Raw genomic sequence first — 17,680 nt, forward strand, 5'->3', positions numbered from 1 at the left:
CAAATTCTAATCCTACTCCCTCTCCAGTTTGCTGTTGGTGCATCTGCATGAAAGCAGATAATGTGCCAAGGGTTTGGAATCCTACCACCTGTGTGGGAATCCCCGATGGGATTCTAGGCTTCTGGGTGCAGCATGGCCCAACACTAGCTGTTGCTGGAATTTGGGAATGAACCAGCAAATGGACGATCTCTCTTGTGTGTCTGTCTCCTCTCTCTCTGGTGCTCTGATTTTCAAATAAACAAACAACTGTATGTTAAAACTATGAAGAAAAAATTTGGTGTGTTAGAAATTCGCAAAAGTCTCAAATATACATTCAATTATTTGCTATACATTTTGCATGCTAAACATTCAAATCTTAGGATACAATATTTAAAGTATATTTATGAATGCAGGATGGAAAATATTTATTTGTTCCTTTATGTAAAAGCGAACAGATTTCATGTATGTTATCGATACATTTTTAAGAGTGTAATGATACTTCCCAGCCTATCATCCTTCAGGCACTCCCAACCGCTTTCCTTCTTTGCTTAAATTATATGTAGCAAAATGTCTTCAAGTCAAAATTTAACATGGTTTACAAACTTAAGACTTTTATTCAAAATACGTAAGTTGAAGTGATGATGTGCAATAACTAAATGGGTCAAACCATTTTGTTTAGTAAAATAAACCTTTTCCAAAAAAAACAAGCATCATATTTTCCCTTATCTGTGATAACTAATACAAAGAGTACAATAAAATATAATCTTTATGAGTAATATTCACATTCTGGGATTGATTATTGCTTACAACATTTGTTCTGTCGCTAAGGAAAAGTAAGTGTTTTGAAAGTTATGTTCTACTTGCTTTGTGCTGATATCTTTATCTAGTAGTGTGTTAAACCTGTGATTGCAAAGTGAAATGGAAGTATGCTATTGCAAAAATTAGAACAAAAATTAAGGAAGGTAGTGGGAGGATGATGTAGGAGAGAGGGTTGGCTTGGTGGTATCATGAGGCTGTTAAAACTGTAATGTGAAATACATGAAATTTGTGCACTTTGTATAAATAAATACATTAAAAAGCAAATAAAAGTCAAAATCATAAGATGTACAATAGAAAATATTTGCAGCATACACAAAATTTTATTTGTCCCTTATTTCGCAATTCTGAAAAAAGGGGAGCAATGGGAAAAAATCTATGAAAAAATACCAGCATATAAGAAATGTAAAGAAATTCAAACATGTAAAATGATGGTTAATAAGTGGAACCAAAGTTAATTCATAAAAACTAGTCACAATGGCAAATTATAAAAGTATGGAAAAATCAAGTGTCACAGAAAATGTAGGAAAACAACAACTCACATACAGTGTAATACGTGGTATAATTAATTGGGACAAAGTGCTTTATAGAGCATGATAGGAATGTCTATTATAGTTACTCTAAGATGCAAACGATGAATAGTTTTTACGGCTATTGCTTCTCTCCTGGTTCCCAACATACTTACCTTCCAAATATATCTTTTTTCTTTTCAAATATTTTACTTGTTTTTATTGGAAAGTCAGACATACAGGGAAGAGAGACAGAGAGAAAGATCTACTATCTGATGATGAAAGATCTCCCCAAGTAGTCCCAACAGCCAGAGCTGCTCTGATCTGAAGCCAGAAGCCCAGAGCCTCCTCCAGGTTTCCCACATGGGTGCAGGGTCCCAAGGCTTTGGGCCATCCTTTAATGCTTTCCCCGGCTACAAGCAGGAAGCTGCCTGGGAAGCGAACTGCTGGAATTAGAATGGGATCCCAGCACATGCAAGGCAAGGACATTCGTCACTAGGTTTCTGTGCTGGGCCCCTAAAATGTAATATCTTTATCATATCAACCAGTATGTATGCACTTCAGTCCAGAATTATGAGAGTATAATTTTAGAAATATGTTATTTCAAAAGGAAAATATTAAGTGAGAATACAAAATCATTTAAAAGATATGTGTCAATAAAAAGGAGAAGAGCCAAATTAACACAATCAGAGATCTTACAGATAACAGAGAAATAAAAACTATCATTAAGAAATACTAAAAGCAACTGTATGCCATAAAGTTGGAAAATCCAGAAGTGGATAGACTTCTGGACACGATCTACCAAATCTGAGTCTTGGAGAGACGGAAAACCTAAATAGATTAGATAGTAAGAGGGACATTAAATCAGAAATAAAGACCCTCAAAACAAACAAGAAACAATTGAAAGGAAGAAATCCTGTCAAACTTCTAGGAAGCCAGGATCACCTTAATGCTCAAGCCAGAGAAAGATAACAATGAATAAGAACTGTAGACCAATATCTTTGATGAATATAGCTTTAAAATCCTCAAACAAAAACCTCACTAATAAGTCCAATGGCAACCAGAAGATCATTCACCTAAATCAAATGGAATTTATCCTGCTATGCAGGGTTAATTCTACATATGTAAATCAATACATATAATACATCAGAGTAACAAAAAGAAGAATAAAAATCACATGATTATTTCAAAGACTCGGAGACATCATTTGATTAAATGCAACATACCTTCATAATAAAAACCTTAAGCAAATTGAATATAGAATGAATATTCCTTAACTTGCTCAAGGCAACATTAGACAGAGCCAGTCTCATATTGAATGGGAAAAAGTTGAAAATATTTTTGCTAAGATCTGGATCCAGACAAGGATGCACACATTAATCATGCTATTCAGTAGAGTTCTGGAAATTTTAGAGCCATTAAGTGAGAAAAGAGAATCAAATAGATATGCATTGGAAAGGAGAAAGTAAAATTATCCCTTTTTGGAGATTCCATAATTCTCTACATAGGAAATCAAAACACTCCACTAAGACATTCTTGGAACTCCTAGGAGTGCTTGGTAAAGTTATAAAATTTAATTTCAAAGCATAAAAATCAATAGCTTTTGTATACACATACAATGCTATGCCTAAGAATTTGTTATTACTACCATTCACAATGACAAAAAAGTGAAAAATCCCTATAATGAAAATTAAAAGATGTTATAGAAATAGAAGACACATAAATGGAAAAATATTCTGTGTTCATGGATTAGAACAACAAATATCAAGATGTCCATAGTACCAAAAATGATTTTATAGATTTAATGTGATGTCAATCAAAATTTAAGGATATTCATCTCCCATCTAGAAGAAAAATGTGCTAAAATTCATATGGAAATACGAGAGACCCCAAACAGCCAAAACAGTCTTATGCAACATAAACAAGCAAGAAGCATCACAATACCAGATTCCAAGCCATACTACAAGGCTATTATAAACAGACTGCTACTGACACAAAAGTAGACACATAGATGATTGGAACAGAATACAAACCCCAGGAGCTAGCCTATAAATCTACTTCTGACTGATCTTTGACAAATGAATCAATGCCTCAAGGAAAAATAGTCTCTTCAACAAAATTGTGCTGGGAAAATTTGATCTGTCTGTACAGGAACATGAAATAGTGTTACGTTACATGTTATGTAAAATTCAACTTGTAATAGATATAGGACCTAAACATATAACTTGATATTTGATAGAGGAAAAACCCTGGGGAGACTCTGTAAGACATACACTTCTTGAGAAAGAAAGACCCTGGAAGCACAGGAAAGAAAACCAAAAATGGACAAATATGATTACATCAAGCTAAGAATCTTCACTTGAAAAAGAGTCACTTAAAGAAATAACTGTGAACATATGATATTTGTCCTTTTGGAATTGACTCGTTTCACTGAGTATAACGCTCTTCAGTTGGGATCATTTGGTTGCAAATGGTAGAATTTCTTTCTTTTTAATGACTAAGTAGTATTCCACTCCTCTTTTGATGGGCATCTGTGTTTTTTCCATGTCTTTGCTATGTAGATTGTGCTGCTATAAATATAGGATTGCAGATCCCTTTCTCATATGCAGATTTCATTACCTTTGGATATACTCCCAGAAGGGGGACAACTAGGACATATGGCAAGTCAATTTTCAGTCCTCTTAGCACTCCATACTGACTTCCATGGAGTTGTACTAGCCTATACGCCCACCAACAGTGAAGGAGGGTACCTTTCTTCCCACACCACGCCAGCAGGTGTTGGCAATAGAGTTCTGTTTTTCCATTACAGCTAGGGAGTCTGGGGAACCTGAGCATTTGTTTTCGTATGACTGTTAGCTATTTGAACTTGTTCTTCTGAAAAATGTCTGTTCATTTTCTTTGTCTGTATCGCCAAGGGTTGTTTCATGAATTTCTGAAGCTTTTTGTGAATCGTTCTCTCTGATATATGGCACCTTCCTTGCAAAATATAAGATCAATAGTCCTTTCAATGCTGTTTTTACTACATCTCGTGGGTTTTGATGTTTGGTTTTATTTTCGTGTCTTTAAAATAGTTTTTTTTCTCTTATTAGATTCTTCACTGACTCTTAGGTCATACAGTACCATCATGTACTTCAAGAAGTTTTTTTAATTTTCTTTTTCATGTCCTCGATGACACATTAGTTATTCAGTAGCATGTTTTTAACTTTGTGGCATTGTAAATTTTCTATTTTAATTCCTGTTGTTGATTTTGCTTTATGACTTCTCATTTAAGAAGATGTATAGTAACTGTGTAATAGGGACTGTCAGAGCCAGATGTAAAGATACAATGCAGTATCCATCTCTATGTTCAAATCAAAGATGGATTCCTAATGAAAATGTTAAATATATCTTGGCAACAGAATGCGGAACTCTCTGACATTGCTCATATCTACAATGTGAGTATACACTTAAATAGCAAATTGATGGATTTATGACTGTTATGAATGACTATACTATTATAATAATATAGGGGACGTAGGGAGGGTGTAAGGGAAATCTCAGTGCCTATGAAACTGTAGCACAAAATGATAATTAAAAAGTCCAAAAGAAATAAAATAGAAACAATGATTTAGAAAAAAGAAGCAGCTGAGAGAAGGGGCAAAAATATTTACAACTAGGCAACCGATAAAGGATTAATATCCAGAATTTGTAAAGAGCTCAAAAACTCAACAGCAATTTGAACAATCCTGTCAAGAAGTGGACAAAGAACATAAACAGGCATTTTCCAAAGGATGGGATTCAAACGAACAACAGAAATATCGAAAAATTCTCAGGATCACTAAGCAGTGAAATGCAGAGATGCTTCACCTCACCTCATTTGGAATGCCAAATTCACCCCAAATTAAAAAGCAGTAAATGCTGATGAGGATATGGGGATAAAGGGACCCTAACCCACTCTTGGTGGAATATGAACTAGTACAATCATTATGGAAGACAGCATAGAATTTTCTCAGAAATCCGAAAGTAGGTCTACTATATAAATTAGCCATCTCACACCTGGGAACTTACCCAAAGGAAATAAAATTGACATATGAGACAGTTTTTTGTCCCGTATGAATATTGCAGCACAATAGCTAAGATAGGAAATAAAGCCAGAATCTATCACTTGGTGACTGGATATAAAATGGTGATATATGTACATGATGGAATACCACTCAGCCATAGGAAGAATGAAATCCTGTATTTGATGATAAACTGGATGAAACTTAATGGAAACAATTATGCTTAGTGAGGTAAACTAGTCTGCAAAAGAGAAATACAGTATGTTTTGTCTGATGTGTGACAATTAATGAAATATTGAAATGTGCAGGAATGAAATGGTCATCCTGATCTGATTATTGTTTTTAGTTGTTTATACTCCTGCGGAATTGTGATCTTTGTGATATTTGTTGAATATTACGGTTGTTTTGTGTTACGCCTGTGCTTATGGAGTAACATGAAAGTGTGTTTTTGCAAAAATTAAAGAAATAAATGAAAAAGAAGGAAGAAGGGATATTAAAAGTGAAAGGAGGAGAAATAGGATTACCTTCTTAGAAATATTCTTATGAAATACATGAAACATGTTTTATAGAAATTAGTGAGAATTAAAAATATAAAAATAAAAGCAGAGGAATTGAAAAAAATCTTGCTTTGACTCAGAATATTTAAGTTAGAAAATATTACTTTACGTTTGTGAAAAGGAGAGAACATTTTATGATGGCTTGATCTGTTTTGTTTAAGAATCATTTGAGGCCAGAGAATGATGTATTATTATGTCAAGAAGTTTCAGAATGAGAGGCAGCTTAAGAATGTACCGCTTTGAAGTGAAAAAAACTAGTGTTGCCTTTTTCCTCTGTTCTTTGATTTGTAAATTTTCAGAGTCTGAACAATTACCCTTTTTTACTCACTAAATGATACGCCTGTGTTCCCAGTAGAGTTTGGAAAGAGAAAGGGTTATCCCTGTATGAAGAGCTAGTGTTCTCCCAGTGTTGAATAATCAGCAGTACTTCATTCTTTCAATTTTATTCTAACATATGATCATTCAATCAATTCTGAAGGTTGCTTTTTGTTTCTGCTTCCACTATTTCAGTCAATTTTTATAGGGCATCTACTATGTGTAAATCACTGTGTGGATATAAGAATTCTCAATTTATGCATTTTAGAGATAAAAACAATTAGTAGTCTTGTAAAAGATTAGGGGATATTGCTCATGGAGAAATAATGTAACATCAACAGAATTTGAGGGTATCACACCTTGAATACTGAATATCTTTTATTAAACTTCATAAAACAATAACTCACCCATGTACTTAAAAAAGAATGGTAGCCAAAAATTAGCCTTTTCTTAATATCTATATTATTGAAACTTGCTTTAAGTTTTCGTGTGCTGAAAAGTCATAGAGAAAAGTTCATGGAATCACACAGGTTTTCTAAGTGCAGTCCAGCGTGTTTTAATATAATTGACTATTTCATTCTTCTGTGATGCCGTATCAACAAAGCCCTTCATCTGTAGATAAAGAACAAAGATGCTATTATAGCTTCGTGTATTGTTGCCTAGGAAAGTATCATGAAGTTGACCTTAGTATTTTTGCTAGGCTGACATTCTGCTTGCAATGGTATTTTGAAAAGGTAAAGCCCTTCAAGATGTATTGTGAAAGGACCGGCAGGTCTGTACTGTCTGGAATCCCATCTTTTCTCCCTTTGCTCTGAAGAGACCCTGGGGCTCAACTAAAGGAAACATGTTTTTCTCATCACCTACTATAGAAAATCTGAGCTATATGGAAATAAAAATACCCACCTGACTGAAAGCAAGAATAGGCATTTGAGGTTTGAATCACAATAAACCAACAGTTATTTATCTTTTCACACATCTACATTTAGGACAATAGTCCGCTCTCGCCTGGTACCCTTTCTTAAAAGGCTGAAAAGCCTCAAGGTTGGGGAAGTGGACACCAACTCCAGCCTTCTTCTTAGCCTTGAAGCCTTTGTGGGTTTCATTCAAATTGACTGCACTTTGGACCTAATCCTTTGTGTTTTCATTTCCATGATATTTTTCATGGGTAAAGATGGCATATGGAGATTTATGTGAATGCATATTTTCTTAGAAACAAGCATTGCAAAAGCCGGTTTTGCAGGAGCCAAGGGGGGAAATATCAGTGATGGTTCTGTTAGTTCCATAGTAGGTGTTGCTGATTTGGACCTGTAGATATCTGAGTTATGATTTTGAGGCAAGAAAGGCTCTGGATATGCAATTTGCAGGGCAAGAATAGCACTTTGGTGGTTTGAACCCATTCAGAATTTGTGTCCACATGGGAATTCAGAAACTGACATAGAATGAGCATCTTTGAAGATGCAGTCCGTTAAGGTTTGTGAGAGGAAACCGTTCTGAATTTGGGATATCCCTGTAAGAACACTGATGCTTTTTCAAGAAGAGAAAACATAGAGCTACGCAGAAGCTGATGGGAAGCTGGGAGCAAAGACTGAAGCAATGCAGCCACAGCAAAGAGACAGCTCAGACTGTGGGTCTGTAACTGACATGAAGCAGCATGGTGTGGGAGGAGGTTGCAGAGTCCCCATCTGACCTATGAGAGAATAAAGATTTGTAAGCAGGTAGTTTGTAGTATTTTGTGATAGCCCCCTGTAAGACAGTTACAAATTTCCATACCCTAGTGTTCCTTTAAGGAAACTTTTTAAGTCCCACCTTACCTGTTGTTATATTTAAGCCTTTTTTTTTGACATATTAGGTGAGAAATCACATTATGTGAAACACTTCGCTTTAATTTTTGAATGCTCCAGTCACTAAATCTAAGAAGATGATAGAAGATGGTACTTGAGCACTTTTCCTATTGGCACACGAAATTGGTAGCTCATGCCATTGTCATCCTCACAGCTGTGAACTGTAACACTCTGTGGAAAGTGCTCTTTCCGTACGCACACATGTATATATGTGTGCTTTGTTAGCTTGCTTGCAGTGAGATTTTTCCTAATCCTAGTTGCCTAGTATCGCATTGGGACTTTGGTAAAATGGATTAAGTTTTCTCATTTGTAAAATACATAATCTTTGGGGCTGGTGACAGTGGTATAGGAGACTAGTCTTCCACCTGGAGCACCCACATCCCATATGGGCGCCAGTTTTAGTCCTGTTGGTTCCACTTTTTATCCAGCTCCTTGCTTCTGGCTTGGAAAGGCAGTGGAAGATGACTTAAGTCCATGGACCCCTGCCCCAATGTGGGAGACTGGGAAGAAGCTTCTGGTTTCCAGTTTTGGATCAGCTCAGCTTTGATCTTTGTGGCCATTTGGGGAGTGGATGGGAGACCTCTTTCTTTGTCTCACCTGCTCTCTCTCTCTGTAAAATCTGCCTTTCAAACAAAAATAATCTTTAAATAAATGTTAAGTGCATTGTGAATGTACACTCACACATACCCAAGCACATACAGATTGATAGAGAAAGTGAGCTTGAAGAGGTAGACCATGGCAAATGTTTAATGCATGGTAACTGTCACTGTTGTTGTTGGTGTACCCCTTGTCAGCCATTCAATCAGAAAATAAATATTGAGCAATTCTTGTGCATTTCTGCTGTCATCTTCTCCTGACTCTGTGATCTTTTCCTTTGACTTCTCAATAACCTGTCAGTTCTTGAAGACAGGGGCTCTTTCATATCTGTATCTTTAGCATTGATTTTCTTGTTGCTTAAACATCCTATTGTTGAATGCATAAGGGATTGAAAGATGACTTTTCAGTGGCTCCAAATGTTTGCTCAAGGGGAGAGGGGAGTGGATCACCCATTTTTGGTGTCTTTGAAGAATAAAGGGCCATGGATGAAAACTAGTTGGATAAAACAAATGTGCCCTTTGAGGTCAAGGACCTCTATCTCCAAAAGCAGCTCTTGGGACACCAACAGTTTCTAGTACGTGACTTTGCCTTTTGTCCATCCATTCAGTCTGTCATTGTTTGTTGCTGTTGAATGGAGACTCACTGTATAGAGATCAGACACTGGTATTCAGTCTTATTTCCTGATGCCTACTAGACCTCACATGCTTGTTTGATGGTTTACTTCTGCGCCTTCATTATGCGAGTCAGGAAACTGAGACACTGCCAGGTGATGTGACTTGAGAGAAAGCCTTCCATCTACTGCTTGTCTTCCCAGATGGATGCAAAGGACGGGCCAAAGCCAGGATCCAGAAGCTTCTTCCAGGTTTCCCATCTGGGTGCTGTTGCCCATCCTTCACTGCTTTCCCAGAGCAGGCAGTTGGATTATAAGTGAAACAACCAGCATCATGGGTAGTGACATTTCCTACTAATCCACAATACCAGCCCCTTGAATCATTCTTTTAAAGGCATTTATTTATCTGAGAGGAATATAAAGCGTTGCCATCCATTAGTTTATTCCCCAGATCATAAATGTATATGCACCAAATGTCAAGTCATCTAGCTACGTGAAGCAAATATTAATGGATTTAAAAGGAGAAATAGACTCCAAAACAATAATAGCGGAAAACTTTAATACCCCTTTAGCATCAATGTACAAATCAAAGAGAAACTCAGTAAAGAAACAACAGAACTCACCCAAACTCTAGAGCAAATAGACTTAGCTGATATCTACTGAACTTTTCGTCCTATAGAGAATGCACTTTTTCCCATCAGTACGTGGAACTTTCTCCAGCATTAATCATGTTATAGATGACAAAACAAGCCTCAGTAAGTTAAAAAAGAAATCAAAATTATGCTGTGCATCTTCTTAGATCAGCATGGAATGAAAGTAGAGATGAAGAAGTCAAAACATCCAGGAAGACATACAAACACATGGAGACTGGATGATATGCTACTAAATGAGCAATGAGTTAGAGAGGAAATCAAAAAGGAAATTAAAAAAATTACTTGAAACAAATAAATGTATCAACATAATATATCAAAATGTATGGGACACAATCAAGCAGTGTTAAGAGGAAAGTTCATTTAAATCAATGTTTATGTTAAGAAATTAGAAAAGCACCAAGTAAATCAGCTAACCTTACAGTTGAAGGAACAAGGAAAACAACAGCAAAGCAATCCTAAGATTACTAGGAAAAAAGAAATAACCAAAATAAGGGAGGAAATAAACCAAATAAAGACCAAGATATTTTTACATAAAATCAATGAATCAAAGAGCTGGTTCTTTGGGAAAATCAACAAAATAGCTTCCTCACTAGCCCAACTGATGAGAAAAGGAGGGAGAAGATATGTATCAATAGCATCAGAGATGAGAAAGGAAATATAATAACAGATGTCACAGACATACAGAGAATTATTAGGAACTATTACAAGCAACTATATGTGAACAAATCAGAAGACCTAGAAGAGATGGATAGATTTTTATGCACATTCAATCCACCAAAATTGAATCAAGAAGCAATTAATAATCTAAATAGACCTATAATGTGAACTGAGATTGAATAGGTGATTAAAGCCTTCCCAACCAAGAAACGTCCTGGACCTTCACTGCTGAATTCTACCAAATGTTTAAAGAGGAACTTACCTAAATCCTCCACAAGCTTTTCCAAACAATGGAAATGGAGGCAATCCTTCCAAACTTTTTCTATAAAGCCAATATCATCTCAATATCAAAGGCAGATAAACAACAAAGAGAACTACAGATCGATATCCTTGATGAATGTAGATGCAAAGATCCTCAACAAAATACTAGCCAACAGATACAATAGCACATCAGGAAAATGATTAACCCGGACCAGGTGGAATTCAACATTTGCAAATCAATAAACGTGATGTACCACATCAACAAATTGAAAAATAAAAACCATATGATCATCTCAATAGATGCAAAGAAGGCATTTAATAAAATTCAACACACTTCATGCTGAAAACCCTAAGCAAGATAGGCATAAATGAAACATTCTATAACAATCAAAGCAATTTATGGAAAACCCAGTGTCAGCATTATTCTAATTGGGGAAAAATTGGAAGTCTTTCCATGAAAATTTGGTACTACACAGTGATGCCCACTGCCACCACTATTTTTCATTATAGTATTGGAATTCTTTGCCAGAACTATTAGACAAGAAAAAGGAATCAAAAGAATTCTAATTGGAAATCAGGGACTGATATTATCTCTATTTGCAGACGACATGATTCTCTACATAGGAGAACCAAAAGACTCAGTCAAGAGACTACTGGAACTCATAAGAGATTTTGGCAGGGTAGCAGGATAAATAAATTAATGAAAACAAATCGATGTCACTAAGGTACACAAATAATTACATGGCTGAGAAAGAAACTATAAGTAAGTCTCTTTTAAAATAGCTGAGAAGAATCTTAAATACCCAGGAATTAAAGTAACTAAACATGTGGAACACCTCTATGATGGAAACTATAAATCATTTAAAACGGAAATAGAAGATATTGAAAAATGGAGACATGTACCATGTTCCTGGATTGACAGAACATCATCAAAAGTGTCCATAATAGCAAAGTAAGATACAGATTTGATGCAATCCCAATCAAAATCTCAACAACATTTTTCTCAGAAATAGAAAAGAAGATACAAAAGTTCATCTGGAAACACAAGAGACCAAAAATAGCCAAAGCTATCTTGAAGAATAAAAATCAAACTGGAGGAATCACAATCCCAGATTTCAAGACATACTACAGAGCAGTGGTCATCAAAACATTCTGGTACTGGTATAGACAGAGAAGATCAATGGAACAGAATCGAAACATCAGAAGGGAGCCCACACATGTATAGCCAACTGTTCTTTGACAAGAAACCTGAAAACAATCCAGGGAAAATGCCTGGTGTCTTCAACAAATGCTGTTGGAACAACTGGCTAGCCCGTTGCAGAATTAGAAAGCAAGACCCTCACCTGTCACATTATTAAAAAAAATCAGTTCTAACTAGTTCAGGGACCTAAATCTACACTCAGACACCATTAAACTGTTAAAGGAAAACATAGGAAGCACTCTCCAAGAAATAGGAATGGGGAAAGACTTCTTCGAAAAAAATGCCAAAAGTCAAAGCCAAAATAAACAAATGGGATGCCATCAAACTAAACAGTTTCAGTACATTAAAGGAAACAATTAACAAAGTGAAGAAGCAATCAGCAGAATGGAGGAAATCTTTGCACACAACACAAGTGTTAGGGGACTAATATCCAGGATTTACAAAGAGCTTCAGAAACCCAGGAATAGTAAAAAGAAACAACCTTGTGAAGAAATGGGCAATGGAAACGAACTGACATTTTTCAAAAGAACAGATTCAGATGGCTAACAGATGTATGAAAATATGCTCAGTACCACCCAACTCCAGTGAGACTGGCCTACATTCAGAACTGTACTAACACCTGCTGGTATGCATGTGAGGAGAAAGGTACCCTCCTTCACTGCTGGTGGGAGTGCATGCCAGTACAACACTATGGAAATTCATATGAAGAGTGCTTAGAAAATTGCAAATAAACCTGCCATATGAACCAGCTATCCCAGCCTAGGAATAAACACAAAGGAAATAAAAACTGCATATGAGAAGGGGATCTGTAATCCTATCTTTACAGCAGCACAATCTACAATAGCAAAAACATGGAAACAATCCAGATGTCTGTCCAAAGGGGAGTGATTAAAGAAACTGTGGTATATCTACTCTATGAAAATTATTCAGCCATTACAAAGAATGAAATTATACCATTTGCAACTAGACGGTTCCAATTAGAGACCATTATGCTCATTGAAATAAGTCAATTCAAAAAGGACTAATACCATATGTTCTCTCTAATATAAGGAAGTCATCATGCAAAGTCTACATTCAATAACCCTTTCCATACTGTTTTTGCTGCATCCCATGTATTTTGATGTTTTTTATTTCATTTTCATTTCTTCCAAATAGTTTCTTTTCTCTTGTCAAACTCATCACTGAATCACCTGGAGAGTGCATAATCTGCATATTGGAGAGGCCTAGTAGGGAGATAATGGGCGCCTCCCTCATGGGTAACCACTCCCACTGGAGAGCAGGATAACCAGGATTGGGGCAGGGGTGGCTAGACAGAAAGGCAACTGCCAGTATGTGTGTGGGCTGGATAGTAGGTTGGTTGGGTTGAACTAGGCTTCATTGCCCATTGACAAGTACGAGAACTAAATGGGAAGTGGGACAGACTGAACAAGCCTGCGGTATGTACTGGTATGCATGGGAACCAGGGTAAGGGGCAGGCCTGGTGGGGGTTTTGGGGAGACACCCCAACTAGGCTGCAGCTCACACTGATTTACGTGAGGACCGAGTATGAAGTGGGTAAGATTGAACTGGATTACAACACCCATTGGTTCATGAGGAAAACAGGGCTGGAAACAGAACTGACCCAGCAGTTGCAACAATCATCATGTGCATAAGCTGATTGGGGCAATAGACTGTGCCAGACCCTGTACTGGCAAACTCACACAAGAATCAAGTCTGAGATCATCTCAGATGAAGTTTCTTTGGAGATCCATCCAAGTGAACTGCTTATCTCAGAACCCCAACGATGAAGAGACTATGTCAGCCAGTGGATTCTGAATAGGTTTTTTCACAATTGGAACAGCAAGACTGGCAGCAATTCAAACCTGTTGAACTATCAAAACTGCCTGAGCAGGACCCTTGGAGCTTGCCTCGCACTGGGGACCTGGGATGAGTGGGAGGTTGGGTGGGGCTTTTCCCTTTGTTTCTCCCCTGACCCCAGATACAAGAGAAAAAAAATGATAGTGTGGAAACAATGGTATAACCCACTTTCCTGTAGCCCTTGACCCTTTGTACCTTGATCAACTAAGTAAGATTATTTAAAAACAAACAAACAATTAATTAATTAATTAAAAAACAAACAAAAAACCCGAATTCATCACTGGTTCATGAATCACATGGTGGCATCATTTTACCCAAGAGGCTTTTGTGATTTCTTCACCCACTGTTGATTATTCAGTGGTGTGCTTCTTTGACTCCATAAAGCTGTAATTTGTTGTTGTTATTTTCATTCTTGCTGTCAACCTTGTTTCATGGCTTCTCATTTAAGACAGTGTATAGTGAAGGCATAATAGAGACTACCATATCCAGATGTGCAGATACAATGCTACATGCATCTCTACTTTCAAATCAAAGATGGACTCCCAATGAAACTGTTGGACATATCTAGACAATGGGATGCTGGACTGTCTGACATTGCACCAGCAATCTCAGGGCACAGTTAAATAACACACTGATGGAATTATGACTCTGTATGAAGGACTATACTATTATAATAATATGGGGAAAATCAGTCGAGGGTGGGAGTATGGGGGCGTTAGAGGAATCCCAGCCGCTATGGACTTGTACCATAAAATTCAAAATAAAAAAGAAAGTTATTATTTGACTAATAGTGTGACTCAAATGGTTTTTTTTTAAAGCTTTATTTATTTTTGTTGCAAAGTCAGATATACAAAGAGGAGGAGAGACAGAGAGGAAGATCCTCCGTTCGATGATTCACTCCACAAGAGACCACAATGGCTGGAGCTGAGCCAATCCAAAGCCAGGAGTCAGGAGTTTCTTCCGGGTCTCCCATGCAGGTGCAGGGTTCCAAAGCTTTGGGCCGTCCTCGACTGCTTTCCCAGGCCACAGGCAGGGAGCTGGATGGGAAGTGGAGCTGCCGGGATTAGAACCAGCGCCCATATGGGACTCCTGGTGCGTGCAAGGCGAGGACCTTAACCACTACGTTTTTGCGCCGGGCCCGACTACAATGTTTTGTGAGAAACTTTGCTTCCATAGTTATTTACTGATGATTGGAAAGAAAAATACAGAATTCTCCAATTTTAAAGTCTTTTAGTAATTTATTTTAAAATTTGCTTCATTTGGCCATTGATGTTAAATTCAAATTAACAGTCTATAGTCAAAAACATGACAAAATGCAATCACATGCGTCTATTGTCTTGTTGACTTTGAACTTTACACCTTAACATTCAATAAGATACAATGCTACTGAATTGTGAAACTGGTCTTAATGAGGTCACCTAGTCCTCCTACCGGGCTTATGTACCATTTATTGATTTTATACTCTTCAAATATTAAGCTCTTAGTAGTATTTTTAGAAGTGTAGAGAAATGTTCTCTCTTTTTTTTTCACCTTGAGCTTTGATTTCCAAGGCCTTAAAGGGATCCTTTGTCTTATTCCCATCATTATTTTTTCTTAATCACATTCCCCCAAGTGATCATAGACATTTTTAAACATAGATTTAAGCTTTCGGTTTATTTTGTGGTTTTATTTTATTCTGCAATTTGTAATTTTAAAAATGTGTTGATAATAAATGGAGAGTAGTTAGCCTAAATTATAAAATTCTTATTAAAAATTTACAACTAGCTAATGGATATTACTGATATCTAAATTTGGATTAATGCCAGAATTGAGAATGTTGAAAAATGGCACTTTTATTATTAACTTAATTTCCTGGCCCATCATTTTCTTCTCTCTCCTTGTCGCTTTTCAATTGTGTGTAATAAATCCTTTATTATATACATTTTGGAGGATTGAGCAGGGTATATTTTTTCACTCTCCAAAGTATGTTGATAGACTTTTTTTTAAAAAAATTGTTTATTAGGTAAAGGGATTAATCAGGATTGATTTAAATGATATGTATCTAAGTGCAGATTTTTTTTCTTGCCAGGAGTACTTGCCAATTTCTAGAACTAAATGACAATATTCATTTCTGACTGAAAAAATGAGTGTGACTTTTATGTGTAGAGAATAAGATCCAAATGCAGTTGGTGCTCTTTAATGAAGTAAATATCCTGGTTACACAGGATTCTAACACCTGCTAGGTGTTTCACATATTAGAGCAAAAGCACTCACCATACTGTCCCCAGACAAACAGGATCTACATCAACTGGGAACAGGCTAGAAATGTAGATTTTCAGGTAGCAGCCCAAACTTACTGAACCAGATATTCTGGAAGTGGATGGATCTTACAAGCCCTATGATTCTAAGAATGTTAGAGTGTGACAGTTTCTAGGCTAGTCTCTAATGTCTCCAGAAGCTTTATTTGAAAGATTGCAGTAGGGTAGGAATAAGGGAGGAAGTGGGAGATAAGGATGGAGAAAGAGAGAGAGATCACGTATAAACAGGTTCACACCTCAAATGCCAGCAATAGTTGGGGCTGTGTCAGGCCAGAGCTGGTATTGAGACTTCAGTCTGGGTCTCCCAATGGATGGCAAGTGCTCAAGTATTTGAGCATTCACTGGCCACTTCCCAGGGTGTACAGTTGCAGTAAGCTGCAATTGGAAGCAGTGTTAAGGCTTGAATCTGCACATTCCAATATGGAATACAACTGTCCCATGTAGTATATTAACCTCTATATGAGAGACCTACTTTACCTACCTACTTTGAATTCTTAACAACATGTTCTATTCAGTGTTAATCTCCTATGAGTTTATTTTACCAGTCATTGCTAGCATATACTAATATTATGGCAATCTTAGAGAGGGAGGCTGGTAAGTTGCTAAAGATCACTTAGTTGGCACAGCTAGGTTAAGATTCAAGCTCCAAGTGTCTGATATTTGAACTTCATCCTTTTTCTGTAGAGCTCTCCACTGCTGAAGCTACGAACTAAATCTGTATAGATAAATCTACAAGTCAGATTACTGTTGTCTTTCCAATCACAGTTTAATAGGTAATTGCATTGTGGCATTGCAATTGTAGTTTCTGTTTGTCCTAGTACTAGCAGTTCAAATTTATATCCTCCCAAATCTTGGAGCTAGTAATAACTTTAATAATGTAAAATCCTTCAGCAGGGCCTGGCGGCGTGGCCTAGTGGCTAAAGTCCTCGCCTTGAAAGCCCCGGGATCCCATATGGTCGCCGGTTCTAATCCCGGCAGCTCCACTTCCCATCCAGCTCCCTGCTTGTGGCCTGGGAGGGCAGTTGAGGACGGCCCAATGCATTGAGACCCTGCACCCGCATGGGAGCCCTGGAGGAGGTTGCAGGTTCCTGGCTTCGGATCGGCACAGCACCAGCCCGTTGCAGCTCACTTGGGGAGTGAATCATCGGATGGAGGATCTTCCTCTCTGTCTCTCCTCCTCTCTGAATATCTGGCTGTAATAAAATGAATAAATCTTTAAAAAAAATCCTTCAGCAATAGTCACAAGTCCAACATTCTGTTATTTAAGTGTATTAGGGCATTCTAGGTACAGGCAATAGTGGAAAGTCTAGTATTGTATTGTCAAGGAATATTTAACAGTTTTACAGAGACAGGAAGAAGCAATACAACACATCACTCCAGAGAGTAAGAGCACAACTTCATCCTCGTTAGAAGGGTGGAATTTGTGATAAGCGTTGTGTAGTCTTGGGTGAGTCATATCAACAGTATTTTGGACTAGCTAGACCCTGGGT

This window comes from Ochotona princeps, chromosome 1 (assembly GCF_030435755.1).
Source record: "Ochotona princeps isolate mOchPri1 chromosome 1, mOchPri1.hap1, whole genome shotgun sequence".
Taxonomy (NCBI): Eukaryota; Metazoa; Chordata; class Mammalia; order Lagomorpha; family Ochotonidae; genus Ochotona; species Ochotona princeps.